This window comes from Suncus etruscus, chromosome 1 (assembly GCF_024139225.1).
Source record: "Suncus etruscus isolate mSunEtr1 chromosome 1, mSunEtr1.pri.cur, whole genome shotgun sequence".
NCBI classification, from domain to species: Eukaryota; Metazoa; Chordata; class Mammalia; order Eulipotyphla; family Soricidae; genus Suncus; species Suncus etruscus.
This window is the reverse complement of record NC_064848.1, coordinates 149,641,593-149,645,194: the sequence shown is the minus strand read 5'-3', so window position 1 is coordinate 149,645,194 and position 3,602 is coordinate 149,641,593.

Here is a 3,602-nt window from a genome sequence, read left to right as displayed (position 1 = left end):
TCTCAGCAAGTGAGACATGCCCTCTCTGAGTTCTACTACCAGACTCTATCTCCTCTCATGGAAGAAAGGAAGGGGGAGGGGGGAGGGAGAGAGGAAGGAATGAATGAATAGGAAGGAAGGAAGATGGGCTGGAGAGATAGCATGGAGGTAAGGCCTTTGCCTTTCATGCAAAAGGACATTGGTTCGAATCCCGGCATCCCATATGTCCTCTGTGCCTGCCAGGGGCGATTTCTGAGTGTAGAGCCAGGAATAACCCCTGAGTGCTGCCGGATGTGACCCAAAAACAAAAACAAAAAGGAAGGAAGACAGGTAGACAAGGGGTCTGCGGCCTGGCTCAGTAGCATAAACGTTGGCCCTGTAAGCATGAGGTCATGAATTCGGTCTCTGTTGCTAACTCTGCACTGATCCTGGTCCCAGGAGATCTGATCTTTGTGTCTGTGTTAGTATATGTATGAACTCCCAGTGTCCCCATGAGCACTTCTGCAAGTTGACAGTGGGGAGAGTAAAGCCAGGTCTGGGGTGAGCTTAGCCTGGTTGCCTCAAAGTGGCAGAGATTTGAAGCAAAACCCCAGCACCAATCAGGGTGTCTCTTCAAATCCCTGCCACCCTGGGATTCAAAAGTGTGGTGCTTGCTTTTGAGAACATGGTTACTGATACAGCAAGTCCACCAACCCAGAACCAGGGTGCCTCCAATGTCCCTCTAGGTCCTCTCCTAATCCATAAAGACCCTGCTCTTTGAAGAAGCGAGTTTTCCTGTCAGCTGACACAACAGCTCAGAGCCACACCTAAGCTCCTTCCTGGTGTGATCACCTTGAGGTCTGTCCCCACAATTTCAAATAGGTGTGGTCCCCAAACCAAATCAAATCAAACAGTAGTTACAAGCCAAAGGTAAGCGTGGTATTTAATCTAATAATTGTGGAAGGAATGCTTACAAAGACAGGACCTCTGTGAGAAAACAAATTGTTCTCCTAGGATCAAGAAGCTGCCTTAGGAAATAAAGTAACATAAGATGAACATTCTATGATTTCTAGAGGAGTTACTAGATTGAAGTATTCAGGGCTTATTCCTGGCTCAAACTTCAGGGTTCACTCCTACCTGGAGGAATTTGGGGGATCAAATGGGGTGCCTGGGATCAAATCCTGGGATTAAATCAAATACTATGCACATAAGCCACTGTAGTATCACTTCAGCTACTGGTTCTGTTAACTCTTCCTTTTTGATAAAAGCAGTGTGCCTCATATGGTCTCCTGAGCCAAGACCAACCCTGATTGCTGGATGTGATCCAAAAAAAAAAAAAATAAAATAAAATAAGTGTTTAGACCCCCTGGTCCCTGAGCTTTGCTCCCTGTCAGCACAGCATGTCTCCTTCATACCCTCAAACCTTATCCACTAGCCCAGCAGGATTGGAGAACAATAAGAGGAGTAGAGAGGCACCTTTCCCAAGAGGAGGTTCCTGTTGGCTGTCTACAGGATGGTACCTCTACCATCTGTAATGGGGAGAACAGTTTAGAAATTGGGTGTCTGGGCCTGAGCAATAGCACAGCGATAGAGTGTTTGCCTTGCACGCTGCCAGCCAAGGATAGACCCAGGTTCAATCCCCGACATCCCATATGGCCCCTTAAGCCTGCCAGGAGAGCCAGAAGTAATCTCTGATCGCTGCTGGGTGTAGCTCAAAAACCCAATTCCCCCAAAAGAAGCTGAAAGTGGGGCTCTGCATTCCACAACGCAGTCCCATTCCAACACCTGACCTTCATGCAGGCCCTTCCCTCCCACAGAGTTAGAAAATCTGAAGTGACACAAAAGAAGAGGAGTGGCTTATTTTGCAGCCCACGGATGATGGCCTTGGGACAAACATGATTTTCTGTTGGCTTTGTCTTGGCCCAATTATTTTCTGATCTATTGTGTCTGTGCTCAGGTCGGTCAGTGGGGCTGGTCTTTAGCTTACTGGAGCCGGAGGACTCTCGAGAAGCGGCCAAGTCAGAGGCAGACACACAATGGGCATATTGAACATACAGTCGAAATCGTTTTAATGTCCATCCTTTTGAGTTTTTTTTTTTATGTATTTCTGAAAATCATTTTTTCTTTATTAATGTCTTCATACAATTTGATTACAAACATGATTATAGTTGGGTTTCAGTCATATAAAGAACACCCCCCTTCACCAACTCTTCCTTCGAAGCTGGGCTTTCCGAGACACCTTTATTTATTTATTTATTTATTTATTTATTTATTTATTTTTGTTTTCTTTTTTTGGGTTTTTGGGGGTCACACCCGGCAGCGCTCGGGGGTTACTCCTGGCTCTATTCTCAGAAATCGCTCCTGGCAGGCTCGGGGGACCATATGGGATGCTGGGATTCAAACCACTGACTTTCTGCTTGAAAGGCAAACGCCTTACCTCCGTGCTATCTCTCCGCCCCCCCGAGACACCTTTCTTTCATTATTTGTGACCATCAAGTTGAAAACTGGCCTATGATTTAACTTTACGCTTATACTGTAACTTTGTCCTAGGCTTAAACTTTCTCAACCCTCTCCAGGGTGGACAGTACTATTATGACCTCCCTAGAGGTCATAGCAAGAGCGGGAAGGGCTTAATTAAAGGCAGCACAAGAATGGGGGAGCCAGAAAAGCTCAGGAATCAGAACCTTCCCTCTACGAGCCACCTGCAAAAATAAGAGGGCGCTGCCACGGAACAGGCATTGGCCTCCTCTGGCCTCCCCTTGGAGAAAGGGGAGGAAACTGAGGATCCAGCGGACTACCGGGGATGAAGTTCGAATCCCAATTCGCAAGGAATAAATAAGTAAGTGATCGAGGCAACAAATGGGAAAAGTTCCAAATCAAACCCAGGTCCCAAGTCCTTCCCACACCCAGGCTCCACCCTAGTAGCAGCGCTTCTCCATCTGCACTTTGGTTCGCGGGGGAGTGTCGTGGGGGCGGAGCTCCGCCTGGAAGAGACCCGCCCTCGCCGCGAGAGCCCACCAATCAGAGGCCTCCGGGGGTGGAGTTTCACCCGCACCTGGAAGAAACAAGCCCTCCAGTCAGAGACCGCCGGGGAGGTGGAGCTCCACCTGGGAAAGACCCGCCCCCGCCTCGCCGAACCGCCTCCCACCAATCAGAGGCCACTGGGGGCGGAGCTCTACTTTGAACAGACACGCCCCCGACTCGTCAGCCAATCAGAGGCCGCCGGGGGCGGGCCGCGGGCGCTGCGGCGGCTCGTCTCGGGGGGCGGGAGGACCCCCGCAAGCCGGCGCCGTGACCGCGCTCGGAGACGCGCCGCGGGGCTCGGCTCGAGGGCGGGCGGGCGGGCGGGAGAGCGGGCGCTCGGTGTCCTTTCCCTTCGCCCGCCGCCGCCTCGCCTCGCCTCGCCTGCCGCGCCGCGCCGCGCCGCGCCGGCCTCTCCTCTCCGCCGCCGGACCGGAACTATGTGACCCCGGAAGTTCCGGTGCCATTGCTGTGTGGGATAAACAGTAATGGCGGAGGCTGCGGCTCCCGGAACAACAGCCACACCAGCAGCAGCGGCAGCGGCGGCGGCGGCGGCGACAGCGGCAGCGGCGACAGCGGCCTCGGCCTCGGCCCCCCCCGCCCCGGCCCCGGCCCCGGCCCCG